The following is an 18,445-nucleotide window of genomic DNA, read 5'->3' on the forward strand; positions in this document are numbered from 1 at the left end:
ATTTATTTTAAAAACGGCAAGTCTCAAATTATATCTTAAGAAATGCTAAGCTCGAGAACAGCAGATGGGTCTCTCGATTATGTCTGGGTGTTAATGTGGTGCCACACCATCGCAATGATATCAGTTTCTTTTTGCAAATTTCCACACCAGAAGTGGGAAGCCATGAAGAACACTGTCCACTAGTGTGTGAAACTAGGGTCCTGGAAAAGGAACAACCCTTTACCTAAAAAACCATTCGCAGAGCGGGGAGGATGGGTGGGTCAGTAGGGAATCTGCAGCTAAAGTCTCTACCAGAAAAGGCGTTATCGAATGTAAGTAACTTGTTCATCTAATAGAGAATTCGAGCCTCAGACTCGCCATCTTAGAATAGATACCCAAGCAATACCTGCCAGAGGTAGATCTGCGAATGCGATTTAGACTAGAAAATCCTACAGGTCTCGAAAGGGCAGAGTGGCCAACCAGACAGATGTGACTGTCCAGGCAGTAGTGTTTGAAGAAAATGTGTAACAAAGCCCACGTTGCAGCCTGACAGAGGTTCAGGACCGGAACTCCACGTGCTAATGCAGTGTTCGCAGCCTTTGCTCTGGTGGAATGAGTGTGCAAGCCCTCCGGGGGTTGCTTCTTGGCCACTGTGTAGCAGATCCCAATGCAAAGTACAATCCATTAGGAGGTGGTTAATTTCTGCACGGCCTTCCATTTTTTGGGTCTGACATGTTGCACAAAGAGTTGATCCTCCACCCGGAACGGTCATGTGCGGTCAAGGTAGAATGACAACGCTCTTTTTGGGACCGGCCGGTTGAGTCTCTTCTCTCCCTTAGAGGGATGAGGTGGAGTGTAAAAGGTAGGCAAGGTGATGGACTGGCATACATGGAATATGGCGACTATCTTGAAAAAGAAGGATGCTCCCGTCCGAAGGACCCGTTGAACAAGTTACTTACCTTCGGTAACGATGTATCTGTAAGAAACATTAGTTAGTTAGATTCCTCACCTTAGAATATCCCCAGGCATCAGACTGGATCCGGAAGATTTTGTGTCAGCAATACCCCTTGCGCGTCGCTAGGCGTCGTCTGCGTTGTGCGCCAGAATGACGTCGTCGGAGTACTTAGACGCCGCCCTCGCGCGCTGACGTCAGTTCTTGTACATAGCTTTCCGCGCCAGGAACGCAGAGCCATGCAAAGACCGACACTGGTGCCAAAAATAAAATCTAGGGGCCTGAAAAGGATAACCTTAACCCTAGATGTCAGTTCGCAGAACGGGGAGGATGGGTGGGTCGGTGAGGAATCTAACTAACTAATGTTTCTTACAGATACATCGTTACCGAAGGTAAGTAACTTGTTCATCTGAAAGAAACACGTTAGTTAGATTCCTCACCTTAGAATAGATACCCAAGCAATACCATCCCCGGTGGTGGGTCTGCGAACCAAGATCACACCAGAAAGTCCTGGAGGACAGAACGGCCAAAGAAGCCATCCCTCCGGACTTGGCTGTCAAGGCAATACTGCCTGGCAAACGTGTGTAGCGAAGCCCACGTTGCCGCCTGACAGATGTCCTGCAAAGGGACACCCCGTCCCAAAGCAGTGGTAGCCGCCGTGGCCCGAGTAGAATGGGCGCGCAGCCCAACAGGAGGGTCCTTTTTCGCCAAGGAGTAACAAATTTTGATGCACAAAACGACCCACCGAGAGATGGTCCGTTTGTGCACAGCTTTCCCCTTCTTAGCACCCACGTATCCAACGAAAAGTTGGTCGTCCACCCGGAACTGCTTTGTGCGGTCCAGATAAAAGGAGAGCGCACGTTTTGGGTCCAGACGGTGGAGCCTCTCTTCCTCTTTGGAAGGATGCGGAGGAGGAAAGAAGGTGGGCAAGGTGACAGACTGCCCAAGATGAAATGGAGTCACCACTTTCGGAAGAAAGGAGGGACGAGGCCGAAGGACAACCTTGTCCGGATGAACAGAGAGAAAAGGAGGCTTTGAAGATAAAGCCTGGAGCTCACTCACCCGTCTAGCCGAGGTGATGGCTACCAGAAAAGCAGTCTTAAGCGTCAGCAGACGAAGAGGACAATTATGAAGAGGCTCAAAGGGAGCGCACATTAGAAATGTGAGAACAAGATTCAAGTCCCACTGAGGCATTACAAAAGGGACAGGAGGGAACGTGTGAGAAAGCGTGTAACTACAGGGGACTTGAAAAGAGAAGGCTGATCAGGAAGCCGCAAAAAGGCAGAGATGGCAGCAAGATGACCTTTCAGGGTGCCCAGGGCAGAGCCCTGCCGGGCCAAAGAAAGAAGTAACAGTAGAACCGCAGAAAGAGGGGCGGAAAGGGGATCCACAGCCTTTGCTGTGCACCATGCCACAAATTTGTTCCACCGGCAGGCGTATACCGTCTTTGTGGAGGGACGCCTGGCTGCCAGAATGATATCACAGACTTCAGGAGGCAAGTCAAATGGCATCAACTGCCGCCGCTCAATCTCCACGCATGGAGGTGAAGGCTGGACAGGTTCGGGTGGAGGACCGTCCCCTGCTGCTGCGACAGAAGATCCTACCGAAGGGGCAGACGTATCGGAGGATCGGTCAACATACTGAGTAGCTCGGGATACCAGTACCTTCGTGCCCAATCCGGAGCCACCAAGATGACTTGGGCCCGGTCGTGCCTGATCTTCTTCAGCACTCTGGACAGACCGCAACTCCACTCGTGACGAAAAGCGTCGCTGAGCGAGTGCCGCCTTGGAAATTCCAACGCGCAGAACTGCTGACATTGCGCGTTCTCTTCGGTGGCGAATAGATCTAACCAAGGCTCTCCCCACTGCTGAAAGAGACCTTGCGCCACTTCGGAGTTCAGACGCCATTCGTGATCCATCATGCACCGGCGGCTGAGTTCGTCTGCTCTGGCGTTCAGAGAGCCCGCCAGATGTTGAACCACCAGGGTGACGCCCTGGTGTTCCAGCCATGTCCAGAGGCGCAGGGTCTCCTGACAAAGGGTCCACGACCCCACCCCGCCCTGTTTGTTGCAATACCACATGGCGGTGGTGTTGTCCGTGAACACCTGCACGACACTTCCCCTGACAGAGGGAAGGAAGGCTTTCAGTGCAAGTCAGATCGCTCTCAATGTGGAGACGAGACTCCGCCGGAGACCAGAGGCCTCTGATCTCCGCCTCTCCCATATGGCCACCCCATCCCAGGAGGGACGCATCCGTCACTACGACATGCTCCGGTTGGGGAAGGGAGAGGCTTCTGCCCATGACCCAATCGCGGTCCGTGAGACACCACTGCAACTGCTGTGCAGTGCCCTCCGAGATCAAGACATGGTCGGACAGGTTGCCGTGATGCTGGGCCCACTGAAACTTCAGGTCCCACTGCAGAGCCCGCATGCGCCGCCTGGCGTGGTGCACCAGTAGGATGCAGGAGGCCATCAGCCCCAGAAGCCGCAACACTAGCCTGACCGAAACCCAGGATAGAGGCCGAAAGATGGGAATCAGGGCCTGTATATCCCGGACCCGCTGTTCCGATGGATAGACCCGGAACTGCGCCGAATCGAGAACTGCTCCGATGAAGAGGAGCTTCTGAGAGGGGCTCAGGTGTGACTTCGGCACGTTGATGGAAAACCCTAGCAAATGCAGGAGATCCGCCGTAGTCTTGAGGTGGGAGACGACTGACTGGGGCGAGCCCGCCTTCAACAACCAGTCGTCGAGATAGGGGAAGACTGGAACCCCTGATCTGCGCAGATGAGCTGCGACCACCGCCATCACTTTCGTGAACACCCGAGGGGCACTGGTGAGGCCGAAGGGGAGCACGGTAAACTGAAAGTGCTCTGGGGCCACCGTGAACCGCAGGTAACGCCGGTGGGCCGGCAGGACGGGGATGTGGAAATATGCGTCCTGCAAGTCCAACGCTACCATCCAGTCTCCAGGGTCTAGGGCAGCTAGAACCTGAGCCAAAGTCAACATCTTGAACCTTTCCTTCCGGAGGAAGGCATTGACGTTCCGGAGGTCCAAGATAGGGCGTAGACCCCCTTTTCCCTTCTTGGGAACCAGAAAGTAGTGGGAATAACAACCACAACCTACTTCTGGGCTCGGAACGCGCTCGACGGCCCCCTTGGCCAAGAGGGCCGAAACTTCCTCGTGGAGAAGATTCAAATGATCCCCCGAAATACGGTGGTGCTGCGGTGGCATGGCTGGAGGGGTCGTCTCGAAGGGGAGGGAGTAGCCCCTTCGGACGATTTGCAGCACCCACCTGTCCGATGTGATGGACCGCCAGTGGAGCAGGTGATGGCGAACTCTGCCGCCCACTGGCGTGGAATGGGCCTGAAAGCTCGGACTAGGAAGGCTTTGAGGCGGATGCTGCCGGGGTGGATGTGGGCTGACCTCGTCGTCCTCCAGAACCGCCTCGGCGGAAACCACGTCCGCGACCGCGCGCAGGTTGGTTCTGCGGATGGTGGCTAGGCGTACGTGAGGAGGCACCCCTTCCTTGGCCACGAAAGGGGCGAAAAGCGAAAGTTTGCGACCGCGGGCCGAGAGGCCCAAGGACTTGGCCGTAGCCCGGGAGTCCTTAAAGCGATTCAGCGCACTGTCCGCTTTCTCACCAAACAGGCGAGTGCCATCAAAGGGCATGTCCATGAGAGTGCTCTGGACATCCCCCGAAAAGGACGTGGACCGCAGCCAGGCGTGACGTCTAAGCGCCACCGTGGTAGAAATCGCCCTACCCAGCGAGTCCGTTGTGTCAAGCCCACAGCGGATAGCATGCCGTGCTGCATCCCTCCCATCGGCCAGAGCCTGGGTAAGTCGTGTCTGGACCTCCTCAGGACACAGGGGCAGCACGTCCTCCACTGTATCCCACAGAGAGTGGGAATAACGGTCCAAGAGACAGGCGGTGTTCAAAGACCGCAGGCCCAAACTAAGGGAGGAGAACAGCTTTTTGCCAAACTGTTCCAGTCTCTTGGAATCCCGGTCCGGCGGGGCGGTCAGGAAGGAGGATTGGGAGGTAGAGGCCTGGATAACTAGCTCTCGGGGGTAGGGTGTTGGGACAGAAAACTGGGGTCGCCCGGAGCAGGGGAGTGGCACCTGGCGACGTTCCTGTCCACAGGAGGAACTGTGGAGGGCTTGGACCAGGTGCCCTGCAGAACGTCAATGAGGGCCTCATTGAATTGCAGCAGAGGCTCAGTGGAGCTTGCTGCAGACTGAAGCACTTCAGTGAGGACGTTAGTCCTCACAGCCACGGCAGGTAGCTCGAGCCCAAGGGCTGCGGCCGCCTTGCGCAGCACCACAGAGAAAGCAGCACCCTCCTCCGAAGCCACAGTCGGAGGAGAGATGAATCCAGTGTCTGGAGAGGTATCCAGACCACTGGCCTCCCCCAGTTCATCTGCCCAGTCCTGGGACAGCTGAGCCTGAACGGCCATAGGATCCTCGGATCCCTCCCATTCACCCCCATCATCCGATTCCTGGTATGCAGGAGGAAGGATCGGAGCCGGGCGATAGACAAAATGTGTCTCCAGCGGCGCCGAACGCGGCGTCCATAGACGCCGTATCGGCGCTGGGCCCGGAGTGGGGCTGAACCGGGGCTCCACGCCGAGCGGAGTCGGCGTCGGAGGTGGTACCGGTGTCGACGCCGGCGGAGGAGGCATGACGAGGTCGACCGGCGTCAGCGGGGACTCGGGAACGGGTCCCTCGGGCGCTTGCGGCGTCGAGGCCGGAGCCGTCAACGGCGCCGGGGCCGGAGCCGCCGGCAGGCAAGGTTGCCCAGTCGGGTCCGCGGGGCCCGAAGGCTCGCCAGCGGGCGTCGACGGCGGAGCCAGGTTCCTCATGGCCGAGAGGAAGGCACTGACTTCCGCCGGCGTCGCGTCAGTCCCAGGGACCGGTGGGTATGGGGACTTGCGCGGCGCCTGCGGCTCCGCCAGAGCCGCGGGGGTGGAACCATCCTGACCCTCGGCCGAGTCGCGCGACCGGCGAGGGGAGTCCGAAGAGCGGTGTCGCCTCTTGGACTTCTTGGAGTGCTTCGACTTACCCGAAGACTTGGATCCCGACGACCGATGATGACGTCGGCTGCGGCTCCGCGACCGATCCTTGGACCTCCTCCTGGACCGGGATCGAGAGGGGCGCGGAGCCGAGTGGCGTATCTCGAGAAGCTTACGGGACCGCTCCCGTCTAGCCTTCGAGGTCAGGGCCTTGCAGTCCGAACACGACTCCGCGTCGTGGTCGAGGCCCAAGCAGTAAAGGCACCGGCGGTGATGGTCCGTAACCGTCATCAAGCGGCTACAGTCAGCACAGGCTTTAAAACCAGGCATCCTACCGGCACCGGAGTCGAGACAAGATCAAAAAGGATCGAAAAAGTTAGTCAAAAAGTGACTAAAGGGGTAGCTCTCCCGGATCTGCGCTTACTGGCGCGGAAAAAAGAAGAACTGACGTCAGCGCGCGAGGGCGGCGTCTAAGTACTCCGACGACGTCATTCTGGCGCACGACGCCGACGACGGACGCGGAGCCGCAGACGACGCCTAGCGACGCGCAAGGGGTATTGCTGACGAAAAATCTCCCGGATCCAGTCTGACGCCTGGGGATATTCTAAGGTGAGGAATCTAACGTGTTTCTTTCAGATTGTCTGGGTAAAAAGAAATATACAGAGGCTGAGATGACAGCATCTGCAGTTCACTGACCCTTTGGAGAGATGTAGAACAAGTTACTTACCTTCGGTAACGCTTTTTCTGGTGGATACAGTATCTGCCTGTGGATTCCTCACCTTGTGAATATCCCCTGCGCCAGCAACATTCGGAAACTTTTGTAGCAGTCCACGCCGATGAGGTCGAAGACGACGTCACAGAGACACGGCTCCGCTCGCGACTCCGCTGACGTCACCGGCTCCATAAGAAGACCTTGTTGGCGTGATGACGTCAGTTCCGCCCTTTTTTTCCGTGCCTTCGAGGCACATGGACGGACTGACAGCAATATATATACAGTATACACAGTACATAATATACAATCAACACACACAGTGTGGAGAATAAACAGAAAGGCAAAAGAAATAACACACTGCCTTTGACAATAACAAATACATTTTGAAACACGATCATATATTAAAGGTATACAAGGGTGGACAACGGTGAGGCGGGTGGGTCAGTGAGGAATCCACAGGCAGATACTGTATCCACCAGAAAAAGCATTACCGAAGGTAAGTAACTTGTTCTTCTGATGGATACATCTGCCAGTGGATTCCTCACCTTGTGAATAGATTCCCACAGCAGTCCCACTCCCGGAGGAGGGTGTCCACCCTTCTATACCAGAAAGTCCTGAAGGACGGAACAAGCAAAATGTCCGTCCCTCCTCACCTCGGTGTCTAAACAATGTTTTGAGAAAGTGTGGAGGGAGGCCCAAGTTGCCGCCCTACAAATGTCCTCCACAGGAACACCCCTAGACAAAGCAGAAGTGGAAGACTTAGCTCTAGTGGAATGGGCCCTTAAACCCTCTGGAGGTTCCTTACCAGCCAAACAGTAGCATATCTTGATGCACAAGACAATCCATCTGGAAAGGGTGCGCTTGTGCACCGCTCTGCCTTTCCTGCAGCCAACAAAGCCCACGAAGAGCTGGTCATCAACTCTGAAGTCTTTTGTCCTGTCCAGGTAGAAGCTCACCGCCCTCTTAGGGTCCAAACGGTGAAGTCTCTCCTCCTCCTTGAAAGGGTGAGGGGGGAGGATAGAAGGTAGGAAGGGCAATGGACTGCCCCAGATGGAAGGGAGTTACCACCTTAGGCAGAAATGCAGCCCTGGTCCTGAGTACCATTCTTTCAGCATCAATGGTCAAAAACGGGGGTTTTGAAATTAGAGCTTGAAGCTCACTTACCCTCCTTGCCGAGGTGATCGCAATGAGAAAAACCGTCTTGAAAGACAACAGTCTCAAGGGACACTTGTGTAAGGGCTCGAAGGGAGAATCCATAAGATAAGTCAAGACAAGGTTTGAGGCACAATAAAGGGAGTAGGAGGAAACCTGTTTGTAAGGCCCTTTAGAAATCGTAGAACAATAGGTGATTTGAACAATGACTGCTGATCTGGCAAGCAAAGGAAAGCCGACAAAGCCGATAAATATCCCTTAACATCCCTTAACAGTAGCCACAGCAAATCCTTGCTGAACAAGAGGAAGGGCAAACTGCAGAATGTCAGATAAACAAGCCCTCAAAGGATCAACTGACTTCTCTCCACACCAGATTACAAATTTAGACCACCTATAGGAATAGATAGATTTGGTGGAATGACGTCTGGCAGACAAAATTACATCTACCACATCTGGCGGGAGAGAAAAAGAATTCAGGTTGCCCCGTTCAATCTCCAGGCATGAAGGTGTAAGCTCTGGAGGTGGGGGTGTAGAACCTGCCCCTTCGATTGCGAGAGGAGGTCTGCCCTCAGAGGGAGACGGAACGGAGGGCACGAGGAGAGGTGGAGAAGATCTGTGTACCACACCCTTCTTGGCCAATCCGGGGCGATCAATATAACTTGGGCCCGGTCTTGGCGAATCTTCCTCAGAACCCGAGGAATCAAGGGTATGGGAGGAAACGCGAAAAGGAGTCGTGAGCCCCAACTCAACTGAAACGCGTCCCCCAACGCCCCCTGCATCGGAAACTGGAGACTTCAGAATGACGGGCAGTGCGCGTTCTTGCGGTTGGCCAATAGATCTATCCGAGGAGTCCCCCACCTCCGAAAAACGTGACGAACCACCTCCGGATGGAGCCTCCACTCGTGGTCGGCGGAGAATGCCGACTGAGACTGTCCGCACGTACGTTCAGCACCCCGACCAGATGATTTGCCATCAGACAAATCTGATGGTCCTGAGCCCAGTCTGCAGAGACAAAGAGACCCCACTCCTCCCTGCTTGTTGACATACCACATCGCGGTAGTGTTGTCCGTCAGGACTTGAACAGACTGACCGCGAAGGGAAGGGAGGAAGGCCTTGAGTGCCAAACGAATCGCCCGCAATTCCAGAAGGTTGATGTGAAGCAACCTTTCCTCTGGAGACCAAAGTCCTTTGATCTCCAGATCCCCCAGATGCGCACCCCACCCTAAAGTGGATGCATCCGTTATCACTGTGGCCACCGATGGAGGTAGATGGAAGGGCTTTCCTTGGGACAGATTGCCCTCCACGCTCCACCAAGACAGATCCGCCGCAGCTTCTCCGGAGATCCTCACAGACTCCCTGAGATCTCCCATGTGCTGATACCACTGCCTGCGGAGGCACCACTGGAGCGCCCTCATGTGCCAGCGTGCATGGGTGACCAACAGAATGCAGGAAGCAAACAGACCGAGCAGACGAAGGACCTTCTGGACTGGAACGATCGCTCCATTGCAAAATAAAGGAATCATTTCCTTTATGTCGAGAATCCTTTGAGAAGGAGGGAATGCTCGACACACAGTAGTGTCCAGTACCGCACCTATGAACAGGTTGCGCTGAGAGGGCACCAGGTGAGATTTGGGCACGTTTATTGAGAAACCCAATTTGAACAACAGCTGAGTTGTATCCTGCAGATGATGTAGCACCTTCTCTGGCGACTCCGCTTTGATCAGCCAGTCGTCCAGATAGGGGAAAACGGAAATCCCCGACCTTCTGAAATGGGCTGCCACCACTGCCATCACCTTCGTGAAGACTCGGGGTGCAGTAGTAAGACCAAACGGAAGGACCGCAAACTGATAATGTTGCGATCCTACCGTAAACTGGAGATACTTCCTGTGCGACTTCAGGATGGGGATGTGGAAATACGCATCCTGCAAGTCGATCGACACCATCCAGTCCTCCTGATTCAGCGCTTGAAGAACTTGCGCAAGGGTGAGCATCTTGAACTTCTCTTGCCTCAGATAAAAATTCAAGATCCTGAGGTCCAATATCGGACGCAATCTGCCGTCCTTTTTCGGAATCAGGAAATACCGCGAGTAGCATCCCTGACCCCTCTCCTGCTCTGGAACCACCTCTATCGCACCTTTCTGTAGTAACTTCAGGACTTCCGCCTGTAGGAGAAGACGGTGGTCCTCTGAGCAAGCCCCTTGACATGGAGGGTAATTCGGAGGGAATTCCCGAAAGGGAAGGGCGTACCCATTTTCTACAAGATATAGAACCCAAAGATCTGTAGTAACAGATTCCCAATCATGTAGAAAATGGGTAAGCGGGCCCCCCACAGGACCAGCATGATCCAGAATGGCGGATCTAGGGCTGCTTTGCGGTGGCGGGAGGGGCTGAGGAAGAGGAAGAAGAGGAGGAGGAGAGCTGACGGCCACGTGTGCGACCCCTGATTCTGCCTCTGTATCCCTTATACAGAGAGCCCTGCTGTTGTTGCTGCTGTGTCTGCCTGTAGGAACGAAAGGTTGCCCTTCCGAAGCCCCTATGTCTTTTAAACGACCCTCTAGACTGGGATTGAAGGCCCAAAGACTTAGCCGTAGCCTTGCTTTCTTTAAACCGTTCAAGAGCAGCATCAGCCTTTTTACCAAAAAGTCCAGAGCCATCAAACAGCAAGTCCAGCAACGTTGACTGCACATCAGTGGAAAACTCTGAAGACTTGAGCCACGCAGCCCTCCTAGAGGCAACAGAAGACCCCATGACTCTTGCCACCGAATCCTCCGTGTCCAGACCACTCTGTATCACCTGGCGTGCTGCAGCCTGGGCATCCGTCAAAACCTCATTAAAGCCAACTCTATCCTCCTCAGATAGCTTTGGAGCCAGTTTCTTTGCAGAATCCATGAGCGCATGAATATAGCGTCCCAAAAGGCAAGTGGCATTTGTAGATTTAAGTGCCATACTGGCCGATGAAAGGACCTTCTTGGCCGACTGATCTAGCTTTTTAGCCTCCCTGTCACTCGGAACCTGAGGAAACGCACCCTTAGATTTCCCTGAACAAGCAGCCTGAATCACCAGGCTCTCAGGCGAGGGATGTGATGTTAAAAACTCTGGGTCCCCTGGAGCCGCCCTATACCTTCTGGCAACTGTCTTGGAAACTGCGGGAGCAGAAAAAGGCTTATGCCACACCTCCATCACAGGATCTATAATAGCCTCATTAAAAGGCAACAATGGCTCTGAAACCGTAGTAGGAGAATGCAGTACCTCTGTTAGGATGTTAGATTTAAATTCAGTTGTAGGCAACTGCAGATCCAACAGCTCAGCTGCCTTCCTTATGACTGCATGATATGGAGCCACATCCTTTGACGGTTCATCCGAAGGTGGAGTAATTTCCCACTCAGGAGATAAATCCAAGCCACTGGCCTCCTTAAGTTCTTCAAAAACTTCATCCGACTCTACAAGCTCTCCTTCTTCCGCCTCTTCCAAAAGGTACCTTCGTTCATCAAGCACCCTCTCAGCCCAGTACAGAGCCACAAGGATGACTTGGGCTGCTCGTTCCTGATATTCTTGAGAACTCTGAGCAGGAGTGGTATTTGTGAAAAGGCAAACCGGCGGCCGGAGCTCCACTTGAGACAATAAGAGTCTACGAATGAGAGCTGCCTTGCAAACTCCAGCGCACAGAACTGCTGACATTGTGCGTTTTCAGTTGCAGGGAACAGAACTAATCAAGTCCGTCCCCACTGCTGAAAGAGACCAGGCACCACCTCCGGCTGGAGATGCTACTCGTGATCCGCTAGGCATATCTGGCTGAGTTTGCTCACACACACTGGAATTCAGAGAGCCCGTCAAGTGTTGAACAACCAGGGACATACCCTGATGTTCTGACTATGTCCAGAGGTGCAAGGCCTCTTGGCAGAGTGCACGACCCCACCCCTCCCTGTTTGTTGCAGTACTACATGGCCGTAGTGTTGTCCATCAACACTTGCACTAGCTTTTCCTTGATGGAAAGTAGATAGCTTTCAATGCCAACCTGATTGCTTGGAGCTCCACCAAGTTGAAGTGGAGTCTAGATCTCCCAAATGGCTGCCCCAGCCCTCGAGTGACACGGTCACTCTTGTCAGATCTGGTTGGGGAAGGGAGAGGGGTCTGTTGTGACCCAATCACAGTTCGTCAGCCACCACTGCAGATTTTTTGCAGGTTTGCAGTGCCCTCTGATATATGGACCATGTCAGAGAGATTACCCTGATGCTGCGCCCACAGGAACTTCAGGTCCCACAGCAGAGCCCGCATATGCCGTCCTTTATGAGCACAGGTAAGCAGCAGGAATAACAACTACAACCTATTTCTGATTACGACACCCTCTATATGGTTCACTTGGCCTAGAGAACTCGTACTTCCTGGTAGAGTAATGAGAGATGTGGTCCTTCGTCAGCCTGTTAGGCTACCTGACCCATGAGACCTGTGGATACCACTTCTTTGACCACACAAAGACTAGAAGTCAGCTTGGTATGGTGGATGGGCAGTTGGAGATGTGTCTGGAAGCCCCTTCCGTGGCCACAAAAGGAGCGGACAGTGGTAGGGAACGTGTAATGGAAAGGCCCAAGGACCTGGCTGTAACCCTGCTGTCGTTGAAGCTCTCCAGTACTGAGATACCTTTTCTCCGAAGAGACTGTTGCCATCAAAGGGAATGTCCATGAGTGAGGCCTGGACATCCCCAGAAAAAACAGTCTTCCTGAGCCAGGTGTGGCATCATAAGGCCAATGATGATGAAACTTCTCTGCCTGGAGAGTTGGTTGTATCCAGCCAACAACGTATGGTGAACTTACCTTCTTCTCTCTTGTCAGCAGTAGATTGACAGAGTATGGCTCAGGCCTCCACAGAGACCATAGGCGATAGCCGCGCAAAGGTGTCCCACAGCGAGTGGGAGTATTGGCCCAAAAGGAATGTGGTGCTCACCGACTGCAGTGCCAGGCTGGTGGAATAGAACATCTTCTTCCACAAGAAATTCAGTCTCTTGGATTCCTTTCCACAGGATGGGAGGGAATGTACCAGGATTTAATTTGGAAATGGAGGCTTGGATCACCAAGCTCTGTGGGGTGTGTAGTGAGAAAACTGAAGTTTCCTGAGGCAGGGTGATGGCGGTGGACAATTGACCAATTCACAGGAATTTGTGTGCACGGCTTGGACCAGGCCCTAAGTAGGCCATCCGTGAGGGTTTTGATAAACGGGAGAAGCAGTTCGGATGTGGTGACTCCCGGTTGAAGCACCTCAGTCAAGACACTGTTCTTAACAGCCACAGTGGGTAGCTGAAGGTCTAGAACTTCAGCAGTCCTCCTCACCACCATAACGAATGAGGTTCCTTCCTCTGAGGCCATGGTAGGAGGAGCAATCAGTCCTGTATCTGTATCTTCTAATTGATGGGATACTCTTTTGAGTATTTAATTATAGGAAACTTGAAAGATCTGGTGATTCCCTGTAGGCTATAATTGCTGCCAAATGCACTTTTATAGATGAGAATTGTAGTTTGAATTGGGCTAAATGAAGAACGTAAGGTACTTCAACAACCTATTGACAAGCAGTGTGGTCATATGCATTTTTCTTACACCACAAACTGTCATGTAGTTCCTAAAAATACATAGGTTCTGCACGTTTGGTGGTTAACATAAACTGAGAGATTGGTGTAAAGACTGATCCCGGACACCCCCACAGGATATGTCAGCCTATAGACCAGCTCGATCACAGTGCCACTATAAGCCCCCGAACCTTACCAAGGAGCGAATAGTTTCTAGCAACTATTGAACACGACAACCCTTGACCCTTCAGGGATCGTGGAAACAGTACAGTACTTTTTGCTCAGTCAATCATGCTCACTTAGTCTCAGAGAGATAGACAGAATAAACGCTAGGGATGTTTTCAATAAGCATTTATTGAACCAGTGCCATTGTAGTATAAAACTTATGTATTGCGACAATCAATAGAAAGAAGCAAATGTAAATGAATACAAGCACCAAAATTGCAAATAGAAGGTAGAATTCTATCATGGTGCTAAAACAGTGAATATATGCAGGCATATAAACCTGACAGTAATTAAGCGTACTCCTACAATACGGACCCTACCTAAGTGTACCTAGCATGTATGTAGGTATAAAGCCAAGAATCCCCTAGGGCAGAGCCAACCCCATTACCTGATGGGAGAGAATGAAGGACACTGTCTTGGCCACAAGTTGGACACCCTGCAAGGGATGTCAGACCGCTTCAGCATGTGGGGACCTCCGTGTCAGCGTAGAAGCGTCTCCTCTATCTACCTAGTAAAGGTGCGGTTATTTTATAATAAATAGGTAACCTCGGGGATTCTACCACAATCGATATGTTGTGAGTACAATTATGTAGATGAGCCTAAATCAATAATTGCAATTATGCAAAGTAGCCCTGTCACCCGAGGATGAAGCTAGCGATGACTTTTGTACAGAGTATGTTAATCCTGTTACGTAAGTCATGTGCAGGAGATTTAAGATATGTTGCGAAGACTTTTTTTGCATAATAAATGAGGCTAGTTACAAGGAAACCAATCAGCATTTTTCCAGCACATAACTGGATAAAAGTTAATTGCTTAAACCGTTATGCAGAGCAAGATAGGACAAATGTAGGTAAAAGGTTGCTTTGCTACCTAGGCCTAGGTTAGGAAACATAAAACACAATCGCTTTCACTTCGTTAAATAAGCTCTTATGGAAGAAAATGTTGCCTCTTTTAAAATATCAGTGGAAGTATGTGGTGGAGGGAGGTAGATCTGGATTTTAAATGTCCATATTTTCTGACGTTAAACAGGACGATGCCCCACTCTTCAAAGATGTTTTCCAGGACCCACTTGTGGTTTTCCTTATAACAATAACTGAGGGTGTGGATCACTGCTAGTGACAGATCCCTAGCAAACCACAATGCAAAATTAACCGAACTTCCACTGATAGTGGTCTTGATGCGGTGTTTCCCATTTTGCTGAAGTAATGCTTGAAAATTGTGTTGTATGCCTAAAATATGCTTGTTCTCCTTTTCTGCAAGGACAGGAGGAATGCTTTGAGGATCAGATGAACTGTGTTTAGCACCAAAATTAAGTGATATGTTGCTGTCTTTCTGTCCACTGTCCCTGAACCAATACGCTTTTCAAGAGAGCACCTCAACCTGTCAGATGTGCGTCTGTGACTACTGTATATAACAGAGTATTTCCCTGGAAGTGGACTACTTGTAAAAATTCTGAATGTTGTAATAGCTGGTTAGAAATTTTTCTGAGGCAGTGGTCAATATTAACTAGTCAGGGCTCGAAAAATAAATGTTTTATTGGACCTGCAGGTCTAGTAACCTAACAAATGTACTCGACCTAACTGAAAAGCACTTAACCTCAGTTTCTGGAAGCGGAATAAATGTGACAAGTTAACAAGATTTAAAGGCATTTTTATTGCTCGTTCACTTTGTGAGCAATGAACAAGTTACTTACCTTCGGTAACGCTTTTTCTGGTGGATACAGTATCTGCCTGTGGATTCCTCACCTTGTGAATATCCCCTGCGCCAGCAACATTCGGAAACTTTTGTAGCAGTCCACGCCGATGAGGTCGAAGACGACGTCACAGAGACACGGCTCCGCACGCGACTCCGCTGACGTCACCGGCTCCATAAGAAGACCTCGTCGGCGTGATGACGTCAGTTTCGCCCCTTTTTTCCGTGCCTTCGAGGCACACAGACGGACTGACAGCAATATATATACACAGTATACACAGTACACAATATGCAGATCAACACACACACAGTGTGGAGAATAAGCAGAAAGGCAAAAGAAATAACACAATGCCCTTGAGAGATATAAATACATTTTGAAACACCAACAACAGAACTATAGGTATAGAAGGATGGACAACGGGGAGGCGGGTGGGTCAGTGAGGAATCCACAGGCAGATACTGTATCCACCAGAAAAAGCGTTACCAAAGGTAAGTAACTTGTTCTTCTGATGGATACATCTGCCAGTGGATTCCTCACCTTGTGAATAGATTCCCACAGCAGTCCCGCTCCCGGAGGAGGGTGTCCACCCTTCTACAGCAGAAAGTCCTGAAGGACGGAAAGAGCAAAGTGTCCGTCCTTCCTCACTTCGGTGTCTAAGCAATAATGTTTTGCCAAAGTGTGGAGTGAGGCCCAAGTTGCCGCCCTACAAATGTCCTCCACAGGAACACCCCTAGACAAAGCAGATGTGGAAGACTTTGCGCTAGTGGAATGAGCTCTCAAACCCTCTGGAGGTTCCTTACCAGCCGGGGAGTAGCAGATCTTAATGCACAAGACAATCCACCTGGAAAGGGTGCGCTTGTGCACCGCTCGACCTTTCCTGCAGCCAACAAAGCCCACGAAGAGCTGGTCATCAACTCTGAAGTCCTTTGTCCTGTCCAGGTAGAAGCTCACCGCCCTCTTAGGGTCCAAGCGGTGAAGTCTCTCCTCCTCCTTGGAAGGGTGAGGGGGAGGATAGAAGGAAGGAAGGGTAATGGATTGCCCCAGATGGAAGGGAGTTACCACCTTAGGCAAAAACGCAGCCCTGGTCCTGAGTACCATTCTTTCAGCATGAATGGTCAAGAATGGGGGTTTTTAACTTAGAGCTTGAAGCTCACTTACCCTCCTTGCCGAGGTGATTGCAATGAGGAAAATAGTCTTAAAGGACAACAGTCTCAAGGGACACTTGTGTAAGGGTTCGAAGGGAGAACCCATAAGATAAGTTAATATAAGGTTTTTTTTTTTTGCAAAAACATTTTTATTGCATATTTTCAATTACAAACATCTTGCAGTAATTACCCTTGTGCTGATGAACATATCCGATTGCCAGAAATCAATGCGGTACACAATCCTATTCGCTGTCATCCAGAGAATCTGTACCCATCAGCGCTCTTATATGCATAAACGCCCTCCCCCCCCCCCCCCATGTCAGTGTGCCATAATACAAGGTATAAGAATGATTCTCTCTTTTAAACTGCCGTGTCATTGGTTGCGGGCTACTCCCCCCTACAATAGCCAGGCTCAGTTCCGTAATTAAATGTAGTGTATTCCCTCCATCGCTGGTGTTCTACCCGGTATATCTCTATTACTGCATTTCCGCTGGCTGCCCCGTTATAGCATCGTCCTCCACTTCTTCCGGTACACACCCTTGGAGCTCAACCACCAGTGCCTCCCATGCATGTGCCATGTCCAGCGCCTTTTAAGTTAATACAAGGTTTAAGTCCCATTGAGGCACGATAAAGGGAGTAGGAGAAAACCTGTTTGTGAGACCCTTGAGAAAACGAAGAACAATAGGTGATTTAAACAACGACGGCTAATCCGGCAAACAAAGGAAAGCCGACAAAGCCGATAAATAACACCTAACAGTAGCCACAGCAAAGCCTTGCTGAGCAAGAGAAAGGGCAAACTGAAGGATGTTAGATAGACGAGCCTTCAAAGGGTCAATGGACTTCTCTCCGCACCAAAGTACACATTTAGACCACCTATAGGAATATATGGATTTGGTGGAATGACATCTGGCAGACAAAATTACATCTACCACATCCAGTGGGAGAGAAAAAGAACTCAGGTTGCCCCGTTCAATCTCCAGGCATGAAGGTGTAAGCTCTGGAGGTGGGGGTTAAGAACCTGCCCCTCCGACTGCGAGAGGAGGTCTGCCCTCAGAGGGAGACGGAGCGGAGGGCACGAGGAGAGGTGGAGAAGATCTGTGTACCACACCCTTCTTGGCCAATCCGGGGCGATCAATATAACTTGGGTCCAGTCTTGGCGAATCTTCCTCAGAACCCGAGGAATCAAGGGTATGGGAGGAAACGCGTAAAGGTGTTGTGAGCCCCAACTTAACTGAAACGCGTCCCCCAACGCTCCCTGCATCGGATACTGGAGACTGCAGAATGACGGGCAGTGAGCATTCTCGTGAGTGGCGAACAGGTCCACCCGAGGAGTTCCCCACATCCGAAAGACGTGATGAACTACCTCTGGATGAAGCCTCCACTCGTGGTCGGCGGAGAACTGCCGACAGACTGTCTGCACGTACGTTCAGAACCCCGGCCAGATGATTTGGCATCAGACAAATCTGATGGTCCTGAGCCCAGGACCATAGACGCAAGGCCTCTCTGCAGAGACAAAGAGACCCCACTCCTCCCTGTTTGTTTATATACCACATCGCGGTAGTGTTGTCCGTCAGGACTTGAGCAGACTGACCGCGAAGGGAGGAAGGCCTTGAGCGCCAAACGTATCGCCCGTAACTCCAGAAGGTTGATGTGAAGCAACCTTTCCTCTGGAGACTAAAGACCCTTGATCTCCAGATCCCCCAGATGAGCACCCCACCCTAAGGTGGATGCATCCGTTATCACCGTGGCCACCGATGGAGGTAGATGGAAGGGCTTTCCTTGGGACAGATTGCACTCCATGCTCCACCAAGAAATCTCCGCTGCAGCTTCTCTGGAGATCCTCACAGACTCCCTGAGATCTCCTTTGTGCTGATACCACTGCTTGCGGAGGCACAACTGGAGCGCCCTCATGTGCCAGCGTGCATGGTTGACCAACAGGATGCAGGAAGCAAACAGGCCGAGCAGGCGAAAGACCTTCAGGACTGGAACGACCGCTCCATTGCAAAATAAAAGAATCATTTC

The 18,445-nt window shown here is 51.7% G+C and overlaps 1 protein-coding gene across 5 annotated transcripts in view; it reads right to left on the reverse strand.

Annotated features, from left to right (window-relative positions):
* SEC24B (SEC24 homolog B, COPII component) overlaps window positions 1-18,445 on the reverse strand; it is a 678,312-nt gene that overhangs the window by 163,687 nt on the left and 496,180 nt on the right. The window lies entirely within an intron of this gene.

Source organism: Triturus cristatus, chromosome 2_2 (assembly GCF_964204655.1).
Source record: "Triturus cristatus chromosome 2_2, aTriCri1.1, whole genome shotgun sequence".
Classification (NCBI taxonomy): domain Eukaryota; kingdom Metazoa; phylum Chordata; class Amphibia; order Caudata; family Salamandridae; genus Triturus; species Triturus cristatus.